Source organism: Pristiophorus japonicus, chromosome 14 (genome assembly GCF_044704955.1).
Source record: "Pristiophorus japonicus isolate sPriJap1 chromosome 14, sPriJap1.hap1, whole genome shotgun sequence".
Lineage (NCBI taxonomy): Eukaryota > Metazoa > Chordata > Chondrichthyes > Pristiophoridae > Pristiophorus > Pristiophorus japonicus.
Genome location: NC_091990.1, coordinates 39,394,111 through 39,417,185, shown reverse-complemented (window position 1 = coordinate 39,417,185; position 23,075 = coordinate 39,394,111). Strand labels below are relative to the sequence as shown.

Here is a 23,075-nt window from a genome sequence, read left to right as displayed (position 1 = left end):
CCATCGGGAGAGCATGCCGACCTGATCGTGATTCCATATATAGACAAGGGCAACTGCAAGATTAATTCGAAAGACTCGAATGATGTACAACCTACCAAGTCCCAACAAGCCATTCATTACAGTGCAGTACATACCGCACCCCCATCTAATCTAAAGCAGTGCACACTGCACAAACCACACATACAATACCTATCACTCATGCAGTACATATTGCACAAACATCCCATGGATTCAGTGGAACAGGTACAGCATTTATACTGCTGGATTTTATCACTTGACATTCTGCCAAAGAGCAATACTCAGTGATTTGCAGTTCATCATTTCTCATCGTCATGTCAAACTCTTGTTGAAAATCTTAACATTTCTCAAGTCATCTTGTAATAATGGATACTTGCAAGTGAGTTACAAAGCTCCCACCTAATTAAAAAAAACAGTCCAGCTCACATTATAAACCTGAAGATGTAACCTTTAAGCCGTTTGCAAACATTCAGGATTAGATTACACCTTTTAACTCACCCCATTTTGTGCAATATATGCTTCATGTGGAATGCTAACCTAAACAGTTGTGTGAAAGTTCCAGGGTGTATTGGTGCTTTCAGGAGAATGCCAGTGTCTCAGGTCTGGACAGCTGATGCTTGTAGGAAGGCACCACACTGCTTTCGAACATCACTGCAGTGGGTATATTGGCAAAGAAAATGCCACAGATTTCAGTAAAATCCCACATACAGTTGATTGCAATCGTGTTGATATTAGTTACACTTAGTTCATTATTTTATCAAAGGCATTAAGCCTTTTGTCAAAATGGCTGATATAGGAATTCCATGTACCCTTGTCATTATGCCCATTACTAATATCACACACCACAATTTCAACCTGTGTTTTATAATACTTGGAAGTTCTATTTGAATTAGTCTCATCCATTAAAACAGGTTTTTGCGACAATATTATGCGAGAGAAACTGCATAAAATGCAATCAGTGGATAACAGCATTCAATATGAAGAGGTTTATCCAGATCCAGACAACAGGTAACTGAAATAACATAATAATATTCTCCACTTGAAACTGAATGTGTCTTTTCACAATCACTTTAGGACTCTCCTAGATTTACTTACTCCCATCATCCAAGTGCTTCATCTCCCAGTAAGAGTGATCGGTACAGATGTGGCAACAAAAGACTTTGAAGAAGCCTTTTTGTGGGCCTGTTACCATCAGTATTGCCGCCCAAACGGCTGAATCAAGATGGTGACAAGCTATGACTGGGGGGAGAAAGGTGTGTTAATAATGTTCGATGATCAACTCTCAGGATTTGCAATCTGAATGACAAGACTAGTTTTGCCAGTGCCATTTCCAGCAATCCCCACCATTTCATTCTTCCAGAGAAGGTCTCCCTCCTAAAGTCATGCTCGATCTCACTGCCTGGCTGAAAGCGAGGGAGTTTGAGTAAGTGACCTTACACAATCTTTCTGTTGGGAGTCAAGTACTCTACCACTTGAGCTTCTTAACAGCTACATTTAACAGCTCGATGCAAGCTGTTACCAGAGAAAATCTGTCCCTCATAAGCAAATGTTCAAATGACATTTTTATTTCCTGCCGAGGACTGTTCTTTAAACCAGTCTCAAGGCAAACAATTGAGTCATCAGAACTCGAGGGTCATTCATTTGAGACCCAGAGAGACATCCCTGCTGAATATTAGAAAGCAGAGTCAGAGAAATGTTGAGAATCACAGAGAACTTGCCAAAAGCACTTTCTGAATAGCTTGGAGATGGCTGACATTTGGTAAGTCTGCGAGCTCTTGTGGCACGCCCATGACTTCGAGGTGTGTAGTCAGATTCAGAGAGAGGGTGTCCAACGTACAGCCAATGAGCCATGCACAGCCCGAGTCTCACAATCTGACCCTCAAAGTGCAGAATTTCCTCCCCTTTTCTCCTACCCTCTCCCAGTGACATGGTCTCTTGCAGTGGGTCAAGCTCATAGATCCAGTAGATCTCAGTCCCCTTTCCCAAATGTCTGTTTCACGTGTGAGCCAAAACAGTGAAAGTCACCAGGCTTTCCAACTCTAGTGAACATCACAGCGGAGCTGTTTTGTGTCATCAGCCAGAGTCACATAAGCACACTTGCAGGAGGCGTCATTGGATAGCAATCAGGAGTGGGAATCCTTGCCAATTGTTCCATCCCCTAAATCAAGGGCACGGAGACTAATTGTAGCCCCCCCTAATGCTGCGGGACAGCTGAATCTGGGACCTTCAGGTCTGTACTACAGTTGTACAGGGCCTTAGTGAGGTCTCACCTGGAATATTGTGTTCAGTTTTGCTCTCTTAATCTGAGGAAGGACGTTCTTGCTATTGAGGGAGTGCAGCGAAGGTTCACCAGACTGATTCCCGGGATGGCAGGACTGACATATGAGGAGAGACTGGATCGACTGGGCCTGTATTCACTGGAGTTTAGAAGGATGAGAGGGGATCTCATAGAAACATAAAATTCTGACGGGCCTAGACAGGTTAGATGCAGGAAGAATGTTCCCGATTGGGGGAAGTCCAGAACCAGGGGTCACAGTCTAAGGATAAGGGGTAAGCCATTTAGGTCTGAGATGAGGAGAAACTTCTTCACTCAGAGTTGTTAACCTGTGGAATTGTCTACCACAGAGAGTTGTTGATGCCAGTCGTTAGATGTATTCAAGAGGGAGTTAGATATGGCCCTTACAGCTAAAGAGATCAGGGGGTATGGAGAGAAAGCAGAAAAGGGGTACGGAGGTGAATGATCATCCATGATCTTATTGAATGGTGGTGCAGGCTCGAAGGGCCAAATGGCCTATGCCTGCACCTATTTTCTATGTTTCTATGTTAATGCTTTAACCTACTAGGCTACCAGAAGAGCACATCCATCCAGATTTAAGGCATAACAGGCAGGTCAAAAATGCAGCAATTGCCTCTCACTGACATCTGCAGCGCCAACTTTTAGCAATCCCACATGCAAAACAGAGTGACTTTGTGCAGCAGATTGTACTGCAAAGCTTTGAAGACCAGTTGGCACAAAGCCCACCTCTGGAGAGCAGCCATTTGTGCCAGTATACTGAAGTTCATACCCAGCACACTTTATCCCCTGCACATTGCAGTCAGTGTAAATGAGAGAGAGGGGATTAGCAGCCACAAGGCCAGCCAAAACGGACATATACTGTATGTGTGTCAGGTTTCAACAAGAGCATTCCTTAACCTCCCACCCCTCATAAAAACCCTGTCTCTGCTCTCCTTTGTACATTAAAGGCTAGAGGCAGAAAAATAAGATTTACAAGCAACCATCACCTTAAGCCTCCACCTGTTCTGTGATGAAAGCCCCATGCGCGACCTCACAATTTGAATTTATGGCTTGAATGGAGATAACTTGCACCTTCTCCCTGAGGCACGGAGCGGGTACAATTCCCCCCCGTTAACCAGGGTCCCGGATTCATTTCTCTATCACCTTTATTCACACTGTAGCTAGCCTTCTTCCACCAACCAACATCGAAATGTTACTTTCCTGGTTCTCAGAATGTAAGCAACTCAGAGACTGAATGACACCTGGAACCTCTGGTGATAATGGAGCCGAACCCCACCCATCGGTGCTATTGGTGGTTGGTTCTGTAATTTTGCAATTTTAATACCATCAGGCAAAATAATAAAAAATATTAAAAACAAGATGGCTCTTTATTTATTATTTGTTCCTGGATGGGAGCGTCGCTGGCAAGGCCGGCATTTATTGCCCATCCCTAATTACCCTTGAGAAGGTGCTGGTGAGCCGCCTTCTTGAACCGCTGCAGTCCGTGTGGTGAAGGTAATCCCACAATGCTGTTAAGGAAGGTGTTGCAGGATTTTGACCCAGTGACGATGAAGGAACGGCGATATATTTCCAAGTCAGGATGGTGGGAATCTTGGAAGGGAACTTGCAGGTGATGGTGTTGCCATGTGTCAGCTGCCCTTGTCCTTCTAGATGGTAGAAGTTGCGGGTTTGGGAGGTGCTGCCAAAGAAGCCTTGGTGAGTTGCTGCAGTGCATCTTGTAGATGGTACACATTGCAGCCAGGAGTGAATGTTGAAGGTGGTGGATGGGGTGCCAATCAAGCGGGCTGCTTTGTCCTGGATTGTGTCGAGCTTCATGAGTGTTGTTGGAGCTGCACTCATCCAAGCAGGGGGAGAGTATTCCATCACACTCCTGACTTGTGCCTTGTAGATGATGGAAAGGCTTTGGGGAGTCAGGAGGTGAGACACTCACCGCAGAATACCCAGCCTCTGACCTGCTCTTGTTGCCAGTTAAGTTTCTGGTCAATGGTGACCCCCAGGATTTTGATGGTGGGAAATTCTGATCTTCTATCACAGCAGCCATTTTGCACCCACCTAATTGCCACCCACCTGCAGCCTGAACCCATCAGTCCAGGCAGTTTCCAGAACAGCAACATTTGTGAAAAGCTCACTTCCATTATTCTGGGTGGGACGGAGTGGGACCTGTGGGTCTTTTAGGATCAAGTAACCGAGAAGGAACGAAGGAACATTACCTTAATACTTTCATTCTACTGGCTCTAAAAACTAAGGGGACATCAAAGTGATTTGGAAGAGGCTTCAAGAATAACTAGCTCTCAACAGAGTTTCAAAGATGACGGTTAGTCACCAGGTAACACTTGCACTGCAAAAGTACCATAGTTTATTGTAGTGCAAAAGGTTATGGCCCAGAAATCTAGGTTTCTCCTTCCTGCGGGCGTTCGACTGGATTGTAGAAAAAAGAAACGCACTTACCTGAAACTGCTGCGCCCACACGAGTTCCCGGTCCTGAGATCTCCACATCGCAGCGCGTGCATGTCAGGACATGTGCAGGGCTGGAGCTGCAGTCACATGGCTCTGGGCAGCCAATCAAGGTAAAGTATATGCTCATTCATGATAATGGGAACTCCGTAAGTTGGATTTCCCATTATTATGAAACACACATTAACAAAAAAATAGAAAAAATACACTACATATTTAACATTAATTTAAATTAAAGTTATTTATGTATTATTAAAAATAGATTTTTTTCCAATTTTTTTAAATTATGCTTGAAAATAAATTTTACGTAGTGGGGAGGGTTTTTAAAAAATAAAATGTGTTTTTTTAATTTTATTTTTTATGTTTTAAGTGTGTTTTAAAACTTTTACTTCTGTAAAAGTAGGCTATGTGCCTGCTTTTATCAGGCGCAAGAGTTATCAGGACATTTGCTGGGCAAGATATGGGTAAATACCGCAATCTTGCCCTTGCAAATGTCCTCGCTACCGAGATATGGAAGATCTGTCAAGTTCCAGCTTGACAGATCGGCAAAGCCGGTTTTCAGCGTATGCGCATCGCGCGCTGAAAACTGGCTTTTGCGATGCCTTCCCGGGTCCGTACACACTCCATACGGACCTGGGAGGCCAGAATTTCTGGGCCTGTAACACAATCGTGGCCTGGTTCTGTGTAAAGTCGAATATTTTTAGTGGGAGACACTGCAAGGACATTCTCGTGGCAATTGTTCATTCACAAAACTGGCAAGATTGCACCGCACCAGGACAACAGCACCATCCTAACGAGGCACGCAAACAGCAGCTTTAATCAATCGAACAAGATTACTTTAAAATTTACTACCCCCTTTAAATAACCATTAAGCTAAATAAAACCGTGTCACTGAATATTTAGTTCTTTCTCGGATTTTTTTCCCCCCGAAATGACAAGTTGTTATTGTAAAGATTGGTGCTGTTTTTGTGAAGTTTTATTTCTGTGTCATATCTTGTGAAGCCGGCTTGGAAAAAAAAGGATTACCTATAACAGCTTAAATAGTTTGAAGCTGTGAGGTTATTGGCTTGCAACACAGAACCTGCACAGGGCCAATTTAGGGCTGTTCACAAACTTGTTGAAAAGATTACAGTAGGCACCTTGCTGTCCTTATCTTGGATTCCGCACTCCCCCCTCCCCCCACCCTCACATCACCTCTCTTCCTCACTTCCCCCCCCCCCATTCACCCCCCCTCCCCGCTTCCCCACTCATCTCCCACCGCCCCCACTTATCACCCCTCACACCTCCATCACCTCCCTTCTACACTTCCCCCCCCCCCACTCCCCACCCACTTCCCCTCCCCACCCACTCCCAACCCCCCTCCCCACCACCCACCCACCCCCAATTCCCCCCATCACCCACCTCCCCCAATTCCCCTCCATCACCCACCTCCCCCAATTCCCTCCCCATCATCCCCCTCCCCAATTACCCCCATCACCCCACTCCCCCCAATCATCCCCCTCCTCCAATTAAACCCCTCCCCCAATTCCCCCAATCACCCCCCTCCCCCAATTCTCCTCCATCACCCCCTCCCCCCCCCCATCATCCCCCTCCCCCAATTCCCCCCATCACCCCCTCCCCCAATTCCCCCGTCACCCCCCTCCCCCAATTCCCATCACCCCCTCCACCAAATCACCCCCCTATCACCCTCCTCCCCAATTCCCCCCCATCACCCCCCCCAATATCACCCCTCCCCCAATCCCCCAGGTCACCCCCTCCCCCAATTCCCCCCTCCCATCACCCCCTCCCCCAATTCCCCCCTTCCCCAATTCCCCCCATCACCCCCTCCCCCAATTCCCCATCACCCCCTCCCCCTATTCCCCATGCCCCCCTCCCCCAATCATCCCCTCCCCCTCCCCCCCAGCACCCCCTTCCCCCAGCACCGCCTTCCCCCCTCCCCCAATTCCACCCCCATCACCCCCTCCCCCAATTCCCCCCCACTCCCCCAATTCACCCAATTCCTCCCCATCACACCCTTCCCCCTCCCCCAATTCCCCCCTCCCCCAATTCCCCCCTCCCCCACATCATCACCCTCCCCCAATTCCCCCCATTCCCCATCACCCACTTCCCCCAATTCCCTCCATCACACCCTTCCCCCTCCCCCAATTTTCCCCCATCACCCCCTTCCCCCAATTTCCCCCATCACCCCCCTCCCCCAATTTCCCCCCATCACCCCCCTCCCCCAATTTCCCCCCATCACCCCCTCCCCCAATTTCCCCCCATCACCCCTCCCCCAATTCCCCCCATCACCCCCTTCCCCAATTTCCCCCCTGTCCCAATTCCCCCCATCACCCCCTCCCCCAATTCCCCCATCACCACCCTCTCCCAATTCCACCCCATCACCCACCTCCCCCAATTCCCCCCATCACCCCCCTCCTCAATTCACCCCCTCCCCCAATTCCCCCCCATCACCCCCTCCCCCAATTTCCCCCCATCACCCTTCTCCCCCAATTACCCCCCATCACCACCTCCCCAATTACCCCCCATCACCACCTCCCCCAATCTCCCCCCTCATCCCCAATTCCCCCCTTCCCCCAATATCACCCCCATCACCCCCTTCCCCAATTCCCCCCCATCACCCAATTCCCCCCATCAACACCTTCCCCCAATCCCCCCCATCACCCCCTTCCCCCAATTCCCCCCCATCACCCCCTTCCCCCAATTCCCCCCCATCACCCCCTTCCCCCAATTCCCCCCCATCACCCCCTTCCCCCAATTCCCCCCCATCACCCCCTTCCCCCAATTCCCCCCATCACCCCCTTCCCCAATTCCCCCCCATCACCCCCTTCCCCAATTCCCCCCCCAATCACCCAATTCCCCCCCATCAACACCTTCCCCCAATTCCCCCCATCACTCCCTTCCCCCAATTCCCCCCATCACTCCCTTCCGCCAATTTCCCCCCCCCCCATCACTCCCTTCCCCCAATTCCCCATCACCCCAATTCCCCCCCATCACACCCTCCCCCAATTCCCCCCATCACCCCCAATTCCCCCCATTACCCCCTCCCCAATTCCCCCCATCACCCCCTCCCTGAATTCCCCCCGTCACCCCCTCCCCAATTCCCCCCCATCACCCCCTCCCCCAATTCCCCCCCATCACCCCCTCCCCAATTCCCCCCATCACCCCCCTCCCCCAATTTCCCCCCATCACCCCCTCCCACAATTCCCCCCATCACCCCCTCCCCAATTCCCCCATCACCCCCCTCCCCCAATTTCCCCCCATCACCCCCCTCCCCCAATTTCCCCCCATCACCCCCCTCCCACAATTCCCCCCATCACCCCCCTCACCCAATTCCCCCCATCACCCCCCTCACCCAATTCCACCCATCACCCCCCTCACCCAATTCCCTCCATCACCCCCTCCCCCAATTCCCCCATCACCCCCTCGCCCAATTCCCCCCATCACCCCCTCCCTAAATTCCTCCCATCACCCAATTCCCCCATCACCCCCTTCCCCCCCAATTCCCCCCATCCCCCTCCCCCAATTCCCCCTCCTCCCCCCATCACCCCCTCCCCCAATTCCCCCATCACCCAATTCCCCCATCACCCCCTCCCCCAAATCACCCCCCTATCACCCTCCCCCCAATTCCCCCCACCTCCCCCAATTCCCCCATCAACCCCCTCCCCCAATTCCCCCCCACCACCCCCTCCCCCAATTCCCCCCCACCACCCCCTCCCCCAATTCCCCCATCACCCCTCCCCCAAATCCCCCCTTCCCCAATTCCCCCCATCACCCCCTCCCCCTATTCTCCCATCACCCCCTCCCCCCTCCCCCAATTCCTCATGCCCCCCTCCCCCAATTCCCCCCTCCCCATCACCACCCTCCCCCAATTCCCCAGCACCCCCTTCCCCCTCCCCCAATTCCACCCCCATCACCCCCTCCCCCAATTCCCCCATCACCCACTTCCCCCCAGCACCCCCTTCCCCCTCCCCCAATTCCACCCCCTCCTCCAATTCCCCCCATTCGCCCCATCACCCAATTCCCCGCCATCACTCCCTTCCCCCTCCCCCAATTTCCCCCCATCACCCCCCTCCACCAATTTCCCCCATCACCCCCCCCTCCCCCAATTTCCCCCCATCACACCCTTCCCCCAATTCCTCCCCCATCACACCCTTCCCCCAATCCCCCCCATCACACCCTTCCCCCAATTCCTCCCCCATCACACCCTTCCCCCAATCCCCCCCATCACTCCCTTCCCCCAATCCCCCCCATCACTCCCTTCCCCCAATTCCCCCCATCACCCCCTCCCCCAATTCCCCCATCACCCCCTCGCCCAATTCCCCCCATCACCCCCTCCCTAAATTCCTCCCATCACCCAATTCCCCCATCACCCCCTTCCCCCCCAATTCCCCCCATCCCCCTCCCCCAATTCCCCCTCCTCCCCCCATCACCCCCTCCCCCAATTCCCCCATCACCCCCTCCCCCAAATCACCCCCCTATCACCCTCCCCCCAATTCCCCCCCACCTCCCCCATCAACCCCCTCCCCCAATTCCCCCCCACCACCCCCTCCCCCAATTCCCCCCCACCACCAATTCCCCCCACCACCCCCTCCCCCAATTCCCCCATCACCCCTCCCCCAAATCCCCCCTTCCCCAATTCCCCCCCATCACCCCCTCCCCCTATTCTCCCATCACCCCCTCCCCCCTCCCCCAATTCCTCATGCCCCCCTCCCCCAATTCCCCCCTCCCCATCACCACCCTCCCCCAATTCCCCAGCACCCCCTTCCCCCTCCCCCAATTCCACCCCCATCACCCCCTCCCCCAATTCCCCCATCACCCACTTCCCCCCAGCACCCCCTTCCCCCTCCCCCAATTCCACCCCCTCCTCCAATTCCCCCCATTCCCCCATTCCCCCCATCACCCAATTCCCCGCCATCACTCCCTTCCCCCTCCCCCAATTTCCCCCATCACCCCCCCTCCACCAATTTCCCCCATCACCCCCCCCTCCCCCAATTTCCCCCCATCACACCCTTCCCCCAATTCCTCCCCCATCACACCCTTCCCCCAATTCCTCCCCCATCACACCCTTCCCCCAATCCCCCCCATCACTCCCTTCCCCCAATCCCCCCCATCACTCCCTTCCCCCAATCCCCCCATCACTCCCTTCCCCCAATTCCCCCCATCACCCCCTCTCCCCAATTCCCATCACCCCTCTCCCCAATTCCCCATCAGTCCCCCTCCCCCAATTCCCCCCATCACCCCCATCCCCCAATTCCCCCCCACCCCCCTCCCCCAATTCCCCCCCATCCCCCTCCCCCAATTCCCCCCCACCCCCCTCCCCCAATTCCCCCCCCCCATCACCCCTCTCCCCCAATTCCCCCCCCCATCACCCCTCCCCCAATTCCCCTCCCCATCACCCCTCCCCCAATTCCCCCTCCCATCACCCCTCCCCATTCCCCCCATCACCCCCTCCCCAATTGCCCCCTCCCCCAATTCCCCCCATTCCCCCCTCCCCCATTCCCCCATCACCCAATTCCCCGCCATCACTCACTTCCCCCTCCCCCAATTTCCCCCCATCACCCCCCTCCACCAATTTCCCCCATCACCCCCCTCCCCCAATTTCCCCCCATCACACCCTTCCCCCAATTCCTCCCCCATCACACCCTTCCCCCAATTCCTCCCCCATCACACCCTTCCCCCAATTCCTCCCCCATCACACCCTTCCCCCAATCCCCCCCATCACTCCCTTCCCCCAATCCCCCCCATCACCCCCTCCCACAATTCCCCCCCATTACCCCCACTCCCAATTCCCCCCATCACCCCCTCCCCCAATTCCCCCCATCACCCCCTCCCCAATTCCCCCCCATCACCCCCTTCCCCAATTCCCCCCCATCACCCCCTTCCCCAATTCCCCCCCATCACCTCCCTTCCCCAATTCCCCCCTCCCCCAATTACTCCGTCACCCCTCTCCCCCAATCCCCCCATCATCCCCCTCCCCCAATTCCCCCCATCACCCCCTTCCCATCACCCCCTCCCCAATTCCCCCCATCAGCCCCTCCCCCAAATCACCCCCCTCCCCCAATTCACCTCCATCACCCCCCTCCCCCAATTCCCCCCATCACCCCCCCTTCCCCAATTCCCCCCATCCCCAAATCATCCCCCTCCCCCAATTCCCCCCCATCATCCCCCTCCCCCAATTCCCCCCATCATCCCCCTCCCCCAATTCCCCCCATCATCCCCCTCCCTCAATTCCCCCCATCTTCCCCCTCCCCCAATTCCCCCCACCCCAATTCCCCCCATCTTCCCCCTCCCCCAATTCCCCCCACCCCAATTCCCCCCATCTTCCCCTCCCCCAATTCCCCCCACCCCAATTCCCCCCACCCTCCCCATCACCCCCCTCTCCCAATTCCCCCTCCCCCAAATCCCATCACCCCCCTCCCCCAATTCCCTCCCATCACCCCCTCACCCAATTACCTCCCATCACCCCCCTCCCCCAATTCCCCCCCATCACCCCCCTTTCCCCAATTCCCCATCACCCCCCCTTCCCCCCCATCACCCCCCCTTCCCCCCCATCACCCCCCCTTCCCCAATTCCCCCCCATCACCCCCTAGCCCAATTACCTCCCATCACCCCCCTCCCCCAATCACCCCCTCCCCCAATTCCCCCCCATCACCCCCCCTTCCCCAATTCCCCCCATCACCCCCCCCTTCCCCAATTCCCCCCCATCACCAATTCCCATCATCCCCCCCCTTCCCCAATTCTCCCCATCATCCCCCTCCCCCAATTTCCCCCATCATCTCCCTCCCCCAATTCCCCCCATCATCCCCCTCCCCCAATTCCCCCCTCCCCCAATTCCCCCCATCTTCCCCCTCCCCCAATTCCCCCCATCTTCCCCCTCCCCCAATCTTCCCCCTCCCCCAATTCCCCCCACCCCAATTCCCCCCATCTTCCCCCTCCCCCAATTCCCCCCCCCTCCCCATCACCCCCCTCTCCCAATTCCCCCTCCCCCCCATCACCCCCCTCTCCCAATTCCCCCTCCCCCAAATCCCATCACCCCCCTCCCCCAATTCCCTCCCATCACCCCCTCACCCAATTACCTCCCATCACCCCCCTCCCCCAATTCCCCCCCATCACCCCCCTTTCCCCAATTCCCCATCACCCCCCCTTCCCCAATTCCCCCCCATCACCCCCTCGCCCAATTACCTCCCATCACCCCCCTCCCCCAATCACCCCCCTCCCCCAATTCCCCCCCCTTCCCCAATTCCCCCCATCACCCTCCCCCATCACCCCCCCTTCCCCAATTCCCATCATCCCCCCCTTCCCCAATTCTCCCCATCATCCCCCTCCCCCAATTCCCCCCATCACCCTCTTCCCCCCTCCCTCCCCATAACCCCCTCTTCCCTCCCCCATCACCCCCTCCCCCAATTTCCCCCTTCCCCAAATCACCCCCATCACCCTCTTCCCCCCTCCCCCCATAACCCCCTCTTCCCTCCCCCATCACCCCCTCCCTCCCCCCCATAACCCCCTCTTCCCTCCCCCCATAACCCCCTCTTCCCACTTCCCACCCCCCCCATCATTCCCACCCCCCTCACCCCCCCCATCCCTCTTCTCCCCCATCACCCCCTCTTCCCCCCCCATCACCCCCCTCCCCATCACCCCCCTCTTCCCCCTCCCCATCACCCCCCTCCCCATCCCCATCACCCCCCTCCCCATCACCCCCCTCTCCCCCATCTTCCCCCCCCATCGCCCCCCCATTCCACCCCCCCATCGCCCCCCTTTCTCCCCCCCATCACCCCCCTTTACCCCCATCACCCCCCTTTCCCCCCCATCACCCCCCTCTTTCCCCCCATATCACCCCAGCACCCCCCCCTTCCCCCCCTTCACCCCCCCCCATCACCCCCCTCTTCCTCCCCCAACTGTCCCACCATGTCCACCCCCATCCCCCCAGTTGGCCCTGAGCAACTTCTGTTTTTCACAGTAATATTGACTCTTTTCAAGGCAGGTTATAAGACCTTTTCCAAATTTAATTTCAGAATAAAATAAATGGGCAGCAAAAGTGGCAGGAAACACTTTGGTGTGTGCTTGTTATATATTGTAGCACTGTTTGATCCAAAGCAACGCAAGAAGCTTCTTTCCTACAGGTCAGATCCTTCCAAAGGTTACGGACAGAGCTGTAAAATTATTTTAAAAGTGTTGTATTTAGTAATTTGGTTTGCTGTTGTGTTTGGGTGTGAAGAGACTTGGCCGGTGTCAACAGAAAGTTTGGTGTAGGGTTTGGACTCCAAGTTAGCAAAACAAAAAAATCACAAAAGAAATAAAGAAAGACTTGCATTTGTATAGCACCTTTCATGACCTCAGGATGTCCCAAAGCACTTTACAGCCAATGAAGTACAATGAAGAAAATGCCCAATCTGTGCTGACTAGTTCATTTCAGGAAGAGTGGCACTAGAGGGGGGGGGGGTAATACAATTTGCATCAATGCTCACATGTTAGAGACAGGACAAGAATCAGCTGGGGTCATGTTCTGCCTGGGCTTTAATGTCCCCTCTCCTCCCTCTCCCTCCCCCCCCCCCCCCCCATGGTCAAATACCCTGGCTGCACTCACTTACTCCACTCACATATGGCAACTGACCACTTGGGTGAGGCGCGGGAGAGGTGGAACATATCCTAGTGGAAAGCCAGAAGAAAAAGTTCCATATTATTTTTTTTTAAAGAAAAAATTACAAATTGAAACCTCTGACTCTGATTACCGGCATTTCATTCCAAAATATTTATTTTAGAAAGCTGTAATAAAATATTGGAATTTATATAAATACTGTTTACATCAAAACCTCTCAAACTGCTTTACACAATGAAATACCTTTTTTTGAAGTGCAGTGAATATCTTTATTCAGATCTTAGAAAGATCTTTTTTTTTAAGTCATGAATTGTGATACTGTGACGTACAATTTAAGCCAGCTTGACATCGCTCCTGGTGGAGCACTGGTTGATGAATTACCATCGAGATCCATTCTTTTAAATGCAGTCGTTTACCCATTTATAGTAAATGAGTGCGTTAGCATAGCACCCAAGGGAAGGTTACGTAAACCCAGTGCTTCACCAGACTCCCCCCTCCATCACCACCCAAACAGCGAAGTCTGAAATACTTCAAGGATCCAGGGATTTCCTCAAAGCCTTTTCTCATTTACATTGCACACTTTTCACGTTGTCCTGAAAGCAGATACATCTCGCTTGAAACCACTCTGAATTTTTGAAATTTGCGTGAAAAGGCAATGGAGTGGTCTCATGTTTGCCAATTACAGGTCTGTGCAGCACTCAGAGCCAGTCCTGCCTTTAAGAAGCTAATTGTTCTCAAACCACGCTGTCTTGCCTTTATTTTGACTGCTTCGACTCCCATGTCTCATTTTCTCTCCATCTTTAAATGCTCAGCGAATCTGTTTTCACTTAAAACTGCAAGTAATTGTGCTCCAATTTGAAACCTCATGCGAAATTGATAAGTCCCTCAATTCTGTCACATAATGTGCAGGTTGCACGGATAATCTTGGAGGGCTCCGCAGCGGGATTTAGTGAACCCCGCACATTCACAGGAAAATAAAATCTTTGTGTCTAAATTGTAGAGGGCTGCTTGGGTCTTGACTGTAGCTCGAGGCCAAAGACACCAACTTCTGACAAACCCTCTGTACCCGACTGACAGACCCTTGTGGCAGCCCCTACTGCCAAACACTTCTGAGCTCTGTGAAGACAAGAGAAGCTCCGGGATGAATGCTGGGCTGGTAATCTAATACTGTACAGGACTGGAGATAACGGGAGCTGGGCAGGACTCAGTCTGCGGTTGCTGACAGCAGATGTTTAATGCTGCACTCCCAATGTGCAGGCTTCAAAGAAGGGCTCTGCATCTTGAGCAGTGACTCCCCTCTTTGGAAACTCTCCCGGTGTCCCCGCTCTGCCCATCAATATGCGATTCCGGGCAGCACTGTAAGCATGTGTCTGGGATCAGGACAGAACCCGACTGCAGTTTTCCCTATAAAGTGCAGCAGCTCAGTTCTGTAGTCTCCTAGTATCGCTGGGGGTGCAGACCTCTGTGACGGTTAATGGTATTTTACTTATAATACGACCACTTGCCCTGAAGGGCCAAAGGCTAATTGCAGCGGTCAGGAGCAGAATCTAGCCTAAAAAGACAGACTGCCCTTTGACTGAAGTTGTAAACTGTACATTCCGTGTATAGTCAAGGAGAAGCTGCCAGCAAAGTGTGCTGTTAGTTTCTTCCCTGCTTTAATCTACACATAACAACGACCTCAGTGACTTTACACGGCTGGAAGTGTCACATTCTACCAGGACAATCTGCAGAGCAAAGCACGTTTAGGGATCTTTAGAAACACTACCCTAGGCATACAGCTCCAGATGCTCCCAGGCAGCTTGTCACAAGCAGCAGAGACAGTAGATTTTCAAGAGAGAGAAAAAAATTGGACACTCACCAACTGTATTTTCAAAGCACTCAAGTCACTGATCAAAGTGCTGCTTTAACATAAATACTTCAGTTCCTCGCTGAGCTGAAGTGCTTTCTGTCTGGGTTTTTTTCCTGCTTGGGAAGCGGTTGGACATGCAGCGAGCAGGACAACCAAGTTCGAGTCTGACTGCACTGGCACAACCGAGGGAAGAATAGGGGCCCGACAAGCACAGGAAGTGACTCACGGGATCCCGCCCTGAAACCCTTGTATCGAAGCCAAGGTAATTAGCAAGCAACTAACCAACTTTGACTAGGGGCCTCCTCCTTCCACTGACTCATGCCGGCATAGCTGGGAGGTGTGACTGAATGGCACCTTGGCGCTGTCGATCTCTGCACACCGATAGCACTATCAACACCTACTCTGGCTGGCCTTCAGCAATCTGATGGTATCAACTGCTACAGGCTATTCAAAAGATAAATGAAAAGTAGGTGGATCCTCCTGAAGAGAATCCCAGCGGGAAAGCTTCCAACCTTCCAGGGAACCAAATTGTGGATTTTATCTCTGGCAACCCTGCTGAATTATTCCTATTCATCACAAACAGAGCAGCAGGTTTGAATCACAGAGCACATTGCAGTACGTGTAGCCCATTCTAATTCGACATATTGCAGCTATAATATACAGTCAATCTCCAGCGCTTAAAAACTGAGCCTCAAAAATCTTTTACAATGCTAAAATAAAAGACCACGGTAGATGAAAATCTGAAATGAAAACCGGAAGTGCTAGAAATGCACAGGGCAGCCAGCATCTGAAAGATGAAACAAGATTTGCGATTTGGGTGGGGCATAGCAGGTTCTGCTGAAGAGCCCCACCTGATACATTAACCTCTCTGGCACCTTCAGATATTGACTAATTTCCTTGATCTTATTTTTATTAAAACATTTCAGATATTCAATAACCACTTACATTTATATGATACCTTTAGGCCCTAAGCTCTGGCACTCCCTGCCTAAACCTCTCCGCCTCTTCTACCTCTCTTTCCTCCTTCAAGACGCTCTTTAAAACCTACCTCTTTGACTACATTTTTGGTCACCAGACCTAATTTCTCCTTATGTGGCTCAGTGTCAAATTTTTTGTCTTATCACACTCCTGTCAAGCGCCTTGGGATGTTTTACTACATTAAAGGTGCTATATAAATACAATATGTTGTTATTGTTAATGTCACAAAAGAACCAAGATGCTTCACAGAGGTGTATTCAGGCTAAAATGGCACCAAGCCAAAGAAGGCCCAGTACATCTGTATAAAAAGTGGCCAAAAATTTGGCCAAGTCCATTTTTGACCACACAGTACTTGCCCTGCGCCTGAATGGTATAGCCCAAGGCACCCCCGATATTTGGCCTCAGGCCTCATTATAATGGAAGAGGCAATCAAGATCGGGGTACTGCTGGCATCGCAGCGGCCCTTGGATAAGTGAGGACAGGGTGGGAGTGGGGAGGTTGGGATCTGTGGCCTGGAAAGGTTAGGAGGGGAGGTTAGGAGCCCAGGTTGAGGATCAGGGGTCTGGATCTGAGGCAAGGAGGATGGGATTGGAGGCTGAGGGGGAGGATAGGAGGTCAGGAGTCGGGAGCGGTGGCGATCGGAGGGGTATCGGGAATAGTGGTAAACCTTTGTTAAATAGAAGGTTGGGAGAAACACTGCTGCTTCTCTGGGCTCCACAGCCAGGGAAATAAATTTGACAAACTTACCTTGTATGTCGCAGGCAGTCCCAAGGTCTAGTTTTACTGAGTGCAGCCAGCGTTAGGCCCCGCATTTGCAAATCCAAAGGGCCTAATGCCTTCTTCAAGTATAGAACACCGATGATTTTTCCTTCACCGTTATGGTGGGCAGCGCACTTCTAACCAGAAATGTGCGCGCATGTCCTGTCTGCCATATTGGGGGTATAGAAGGCCAGTTCGTGCCCAAAAAATGGGTGCTACGCAGCCAAATTTAAAGGCCGGTTTGTCTGGGCAACACAGATGTCATAATCCACGCATCCCACGTCCGATGTCATACTCTTTTACAGATGCAAAACAATCTTAAAATACTGGTGCTTCTAGTCTGTGGCCCAAAACTGACAAACACATTCCAATCTGCAAGGTTCCATGACCAAAGAAGAATTGTCAGCCTCCAAGCCTTTCCCATTCCACTTCATTTTTTACCTGCCCACGCTGGGTGTTTCCCACCCCACCAGCTCACACCCGCTCAGCCCAAGTATTTCCCAGGCTACCTGTCTCACACTCTTCCCAGTCTGTCTCTTCAATTAACAGAGTGTTTCCCATATTTCACTTGCATGCCCACCCATCCCAAATGCTTCCCAAGCTCACCCCAATCCATCCCAAAGCCTTTCTGTGCAATCGTCTGCCCAGCTTGCGTTCTTCCTGGTCTTGTTATTCTTGAGCTGTTTTCTGGCTTTGCCTACCTCGTGCAACATTGGGGTTTCACTGAGATGGTGGCAGGTCGCAAGCTGCAGGATGGAATCAAAAACACTCGAATCAAAGACAGAGTCTCGATTGAGGAGATCTTCAAAGTGCTTCTTCCAGCGGGCCCTGACAGCCTCGGTGTCCTTGATGAGTGTTTCCCATTCTTGGCCAGGAGTTGGGTGGGGCCTTGGGAGTTTGGACCATAGGTGGCCTTGACTGCAATGAAGAATCCTCGCATCTCGTGGCTCCTATGCTTTCTCCATCCATCATCTGTTCTTTAGGTCCCGGGTTTTTTGTTGGACCTCAGCCTTGAACCGTCTGTAGCGTTGCTTTGCTGCTCCTGAGTTGGGTTGTTGCTTGAGGCTCAGAAATGCTCTGCGCTTACAATCTATTAGTTCTTGGATCTCCTGATCATTTTCATCAAACCAGTCCTGGTGTTTTCTGGTTGAGTAACCAAGTGTCTTTTCACAGGCACTGGTTATAGAGGCCTGGAGGGCAGACCAAGCGCTGTGGACATTCAGCATCTCAGGGTCATCAAGGCATGCCAGATTAGCTGTGACGCACTGGCTGTGTAAGGCTCTCTTAGCTGGGTCCTTAAGTGCCCCGGCATTAACTTTTTTGCGGAACTGCTTCTGCTGTCCCCTCCACTTTGAGGCTATTGTTAATGTCGATGATGGATCGGATTAGGCGGTGGTCCATCCAGCAGTCGTCAGCTGTTGTCATGGTGCGGGCGATGCGCACATCCTTGCGATCCCTGGCTCGATTGATGACATAGTCGAGCAGGTGACAGTGGAGCGAGGGTATTGCCACGATGTCTTGTATTTGTCCCTCTGGCGGAACAGGGTGTTGGTGATGAGGAGTTCATGCTCTAGACATTTTGTCAGGAGTAGGCTACCGCAGAAGTTGGCTTTCCCTACCCCCTCTCTGCCAATCACACCTCCCCAGAGGGCTGTGTCTTTGCCGACCCTGGCATTAAAGTCACAGAGGAGGATCAATTTGTCACCCATGGGGACGCGGACAGGGATGTCTCGAGGTTGGAATAAAAACCCTCTTTAGCCTCATCCGTTGCATCAAGTGATGGGACATATGCACCAATGACTGTGGCACATTGGTTCCAGGCTAGGGTAAGGCTAAGGATCATGAGGCGTTCGTTAACCCTGCAGGGGGAGTCTTTGAGGCGGACGACCAGCTCATTTTTAACGGCGAAGCCGACTCCATGAAGGCGGCGCTCTTCCTCTGGTTTTCCTTTCCAGAAAAAGGTGTAACCTCTACCTTGTTCCTTGAGCTGGCCTTCCCCTGCCCGCTGGGTCTCACTTAGGGCGGCGATGTCAATGTCAAAACGTCTAAGTTCCCGGGCAACTATGGCGGTGCGGCGTTCTGGCCTGTTGCTATTGGAATTGTCCATGAGGGTCCTGATGTTCCAGGTCCTGAACTTCATATTAGCGAAGTGGAAGATGGCTGTGCGTGAGTTCTTTTAACGTGGGGTGGCTGCTGCACACCGGCAACCACACGGGCTTAGCTGAGCAAGGTCTTGGTCCAGTGACAAGGGGGTCCAAGATGACTGGAGATCCGGCACTGCTGTATGAGCCTAATTGCCGACGGCGAAGTGTTGGCCGCAAGCTCGGCGCCGAGTAGCGCCATTGACGGTAGGTGGCCCAAGGCTTGGAATCCCTGCTGAGGCGCTAAAATATGGCGGAGAGGCACTGTTGGCGCGGATACATGACCTCACCTCTCTCATCTGTAGAGAAGAGAGCATGCCGGGAGATCTCAGAGATGCAGTGATCGTGACCATCTTTAAAAAAGGGGACAAGTCCGACTGCGGCAACTACAAGGGAATCTCCCTGCTTTCAGCCACTGGGAAAGTTGTCGCTAGAGTTCTCCTCAACCGTCGTCTCCCTGTGGCCGAGGAGCTCCTCCCGGAATCACATTGCGGATTTCGTCCCCTACGGGCACAACGGACATGATCTTTGCAGCGCGACAGCTGCAGGAAAAATGCAGGAACCAGCGCCAGCCCTTATACATGGCCTTTTTCGATCTTGCAAAGGCCGTTGACACTGTCAACCGTGAGGGTCTATGAAGCGTTCTCCTCCGTTTCAGATGCCCCCCAAAGTTTGTCAACATCCTTCGCCTGCTCCACGATGACAGACAGGCCGTGATCCTTACCAACAGATCCATCACAGACCCAATCCACGTCCGGACCGGGGTCAAACAGGGCTGCATCATCGCTCCAACCCTCTTCTCAATCTTCCTCGCTGCCATGCTCCACCTCACAGTCAATAAGCTCCCCGCTGGAGTGGAACTAAACTACAGTACACTGAGAGGCTGTTTAACCTACGCCGCCTCCAGGCCAGGTCCAAGATCACCCCAACCTCTGTCATTGAGCTACAATACACAGATGACGCCTGCGTCTGCGCACATTCTGAGGCTAAACTTCAGGATATAGTCGATGTATTCATCGAGGCATATGAAAGCATGGGCCTTACGCTTAACATCCGTAAGACAAAGGTCCTCCACCAGCCTGTCCTCGCCGCACAGCACTGCCCCCCCAGTCATCAAGATTCACGGCACGGCCCTCAACGACGTGGACCATTTCCCATACCTCGGGAGCTTCTTATCAACAAAAGCAGACATTGAAGCGGAGATTCAACATCGCCTCCAGGCACCAGTGCAGCCTTTGGCCACCTAAGGAAAAGAGTGTTCGAAGACCAGGCCCTCAAATCTACCACCAAGCTCATGGTCTACAGGGCTGTAGTAATACCCACCCTCCTGTATGGATCAGAGGCATGGACGATGTACAGAAGGCAGCTCAAGTCGCTGGCGATATATCACCAACGATGTCTCCACAAGATCCTGCAAATCCCATGGGAGGACAGGCGCACCAACATCAGTGTCCTCGTCCAGGCTAACATCCCCAGCATTGAAGCACTTACCACACTTGATCCGCTTTGCTGGGCAGGCCACACGGTTCGCATGCCAGACTCAAGACTCCCTAAGCCAATGCTCTATGCGGAACTCCTTCACGGCAAACGAACCAAAGGTGGACAGTGGAAATGTTACAAGGACACCCTCAAAGCCTCCCTGATAAAGTGTGACATCACCACTGATATCTGCGAGACCCTGGCCGAAGATCGCCCGAGGTGGAGAAAGTGCATCCGGGAGGGCGTTAAGCTCTTCAAATCTCAACCGCTGAGAGTGTGAAGAGGTCAGGCGCAGGCAGCGGAAAGAGCGTGCGGCAAACCAGTCCCACCCACCCCTTCCCTTGACGAATGTCTGTCCCACCTGTGACAGGGTCTGTGGCTCTCATATTGGACTGCTCAGCCACCAAAGAACTCACTTCATGAGTGGAAGAAAATCGATTCCGAGGGACTGCCATGATGATGATTGCGTTCTTCCACAACTCCTATCACAGCCCAGAAACTCCCGTGCTCCCAGGTCCCTCCTTGTTTCACATAGACCCTATGTGCCTATCAAAGTACCTCGATATTCCCGCCCACACCATTCCACCCAAGCTGACCACTGCTAATCCAACAACCCATTCCTCCAGCATCCCCAGCCCCCCAGTACTCTGTGTGCCAGCTCACTAAACCTCTTCCACCTGTCCACAACCTCCTGAGTGCATCCACCCTCACTGTTCCCCAGTTATTCATCGGCACTGTCTCCTCCCTCCCAGTGCATCCAGGCTTCACACTGCACCCAATGAGTACTTCCATTGCCAAAGACCCTCCCATGAGTGCTGCCAGAGCCCAGCAACCCACAAGTCCTACCAAGCCAAGACTGCAATCCCACCAGTATCCCCTTCCCTCTATCCTTTCTGAGGCCGCAATCTCCTCTGCCCACCTGTAATGCTTTAACTTGGCTTCCTTCCAGCTACAGCCTGCAGTCCCTCCTGGCTTCATCATCAGCCATACCTTCCCTCTTAATTTGCTGCACCATTAGCAGCCATGCCTTCAGTCATATAGCTCTAGAATTCCCCTTCCTAAACCTCGCTGCCTCTCCAACCCTCTCTCTTTCATTAGACTATCCTTAACAAGATTATTAGTCACCCATCCCAATATCTCCTTCTGTGGCTCGGTGTCAGTATTAGTATAACTACGTTCCTGTGAAGCACCTTGGGCATGTATTGTACGTTGAAGGCGCTATAAAAATGCAAGGGTTGTTAATTGTCCATGCCACAGCACCTCTCTGATAACATTTCCCTGCCACCATTGCCAACCCAGTACCCTGTACATGATGGTTCCCATCCTCCTGCATACCTTATACATTTACAAAGTTGATATAGATATTGAGTACGTCAATAAAACAACATATTTGGGGGCGACAGTGGAGACGTATACGAGACAGAGAAGAAGTGAAACTTACAGAAAGAACGAGACAGAGTTGTGTAGACACCAGTGAGAAAAATGAGCAACAGTCATACCGAGAGGGAAAGACAAAAACAGAGAGAGTGACACCAAAACATTGGGAGAGTGAGAAAGAAGCAGAGACACAGATAACTTTTTTATCTGTCAGAAATGCAACAGGAGATTATCAATATTATAATAGATCCCACATAATGCACTTGCCTTTATAAAATAGTGTATCCTCCAATAGCACCATCAGCCATATCATGGTGGATCAGCCAGCTTACGTGAAAGCTCTTGGAACATGTCACAGCCCAGATGTCACACTTGTACAAACATCAAGTTGCAATGAACCAATCTTTAAAAATATGCAAAAAGTGAAGGAAACCCAATTATTTCCTGCTGCTTTTTTCTGACCTTCAGATACCCTGGAGAAGGCAAGCCACCACCGGTCCAGAGAAACCTCCAACAACAATAATTATCCACCAATTTACCTGAGGATCCATTCAGACTATCTGCCCACAATGAGGCTTCAGAAGGACAGGCCAGGTTCGCAGCTGGTCAGCCATGGCCGAAATCCTGACTTCCCATAGCAATGCTGTGGGGGATCTGCAGTACAAACCTACCCACTTATGTCGACATGTTGGGACCATTCTCATATTGTTGATGTAAGTGGACATTACATATATTTGGGCATTTTATAAATTGTTTGTATATACAAAATAATGAATATTTAATATATATAAACACAATTTTTAAATAGATATATAATATATACATTTAAATAATAAAAAAATTATATTTTGTCAACAACATTTTTGAATTTTTAATTTATTTGCATGTATTTTCCTTAATTTCTTTTCTAAAATAGTCATTTAAGACTAGACTGTTTCATGTGAGACACCTGCTGTTCTTTTCGGATTAGCGTTTGTATTTTAAACAAATACTTTGCTGTTACATCCATTTCTTTTGATGATTCTGTGAAGATAAAGAGCCCGTTGACATAAATGGTAATAAAAGGAGGCCTTTAATACTGCCAGGGACTTAAAATATTTGTCAAATTAAGCATGCCAGGGCTTATGT

The 23,075-nt window shown here is 51.9% G+C and overlaps 1 protein-coding gene across 1 annotated transcript in view; it reads right to left on the bottom strand.

Annotated features, from left to right (window-relative positions):
- The window catches only part of fhl3a (four and a half LIM domains 3a), a 107,007-nt gene extending 91,596 nt beyond the window's left edge, over positions 1-15,411 (bottom strand). The window contains exon 1 of the mRNA XM_070899183.1: positions 15,223-15,411. The gene's annotated coding sequence lies outside the window, so the exon portion shown is untranslated. The remainder of the gene's footprint in view (positions 1-15,222) is intronic.
- Positions 15,412-23,075: the final 7,664 nt, after the last annotated feature.